Source organism: Talpa occidentalis, unplaced genomic scaffold (genome assembly GCF_014898055.3).
Source record: "Talpa occidentalis isolate TD23 unplaced genomic scaffold, MPIMG_talOcc4v2.1 talOcc4.14, whole genome shotgun sequence".
NCBI classification, from domain to species: domain Eukaryota; kingdom Metazoa; phylum Chordata; class Mammalia; order Eulipotyphla; family Talpidae; genus Talpa; species Talpa occidentalis.
The window spans coordinates 87638391-87639793 of NW_023601433.1; positions in this window are offsets into that span (position 1 = coordinate 87638391).

Consider the following 1403-nt stretch of genomic DNA (forward strand, 5'->3'; position numbering starts at 1 on the left):
CGTATTTCAGTCCGTCTGCCTGTTCTGTTCCCCACTCTGTCTGTGGTGAATCCTCTCACACACACACCCCTCGCACACTTCTGGCCTGTACCCCGGTTCTTGTATGCATAAATAAATAAACCGTTAAAAAAATTAAAAAAATATAGAGTGTTTTCTTGTTTCTTCCCTAAAAGGACCAGTCTTATGTGCACTGTATCCTTGGGGAGCAGTCAGTAGCAGCTCCATAGCTCCATAGATGTTGAACTAATGAAATCCGAAGACAGTGAAGACCTCTCTGTGTCGGTGGAAGCCGGACGGCACCCTGAAGACCACAGTTTGTCTGCATCATTGGACCCTGGGAAAGGTGAGACCTGAAGCGACGCCAGAGCCAAAGGCAAGTTAAGGACACGTGTCACCTCCTTTCCCCGGTGCTTTCACACACACCCCCTTAGGCTGCTTTCCTACTTTCCTGCGCGATGGTGGGTCCGTGGCCAGTGGCGGGGGGGTGGGAGGTGTCTCCAAGGTGCCCCCGGGAAACAGAGACAGCGGACGAGTTACCTTTGCCCCCCCCCTGTAATTAGACACCTTTTCAGTGCTCAAGCTAAGACCACCCAGCACACCTGCGACCACCCAGCACACCTGCGCTCCTCGGGAGTTCCCTGACGGCGCCTCCCGGGCGGGGGGCGGGCAGGGCTGGTCCCCGGCCACGGCGGCGTCAGGGGGGCTGCGCGTCCAGGAGGGCCCGGGCGGCCCTGCCAGCTCCCCGTTCCTCCAGTCCTCAGCCGCCGTTTCCTCGTGCGTAAAACGGGGGGCAACGTCGGGCTGGAGCGCCGGGCTCTGGCGTGCGCCCCGACCCGCCCGCCGGGGGAGCCGCCGCCGCCGCGGCCGGCCTCGCCCCTCGAGCCCTTCAAGGCCCAGAACGCACGGACTAGGCGCTGGGGGGGCCCCGCCGCTGGAGACCCCCAAACCGCAGGGAGGACCAAGCGCCCCAGGGCGCGCGGGGAGGTCGGGGGTCGAAGGTCGGGTTCCGGTCCAGTCCGCCCGAGGCCGGAAGCCCTGGATCCGGTCCGGTCCGCTCGGCTCCCGGGCCGCCCCCGCGCTACGGCCCCCCGAGGACGCGCCTCAGCCCGGAGAGGGAGGAGTTGGGGCCCCCAGTGGCCGCGCGGGTGCCCCTCCTGCGCAGCCAATCCCCGCCGGGAGACCGCAGGCTTCAAGCCCCCACCCCGGCCCGGCCCGGCCCGGCCCGGCCCCGCCGCGCCGCGGGGAGGCGGGCAGGAGGGCGGGCTTCCGCGGAGTCCGCCTATCAGGGCGGGCCGCCGGGAGACGGGCGGGCGGCCGCGCCAATCAGGGCCGCGGCCGTGGCCCGCCGCGCTGTTGGCTACAGTTGTTGCAACTTTTTTTGAAAGCGCGTTTCCCGGGAGATC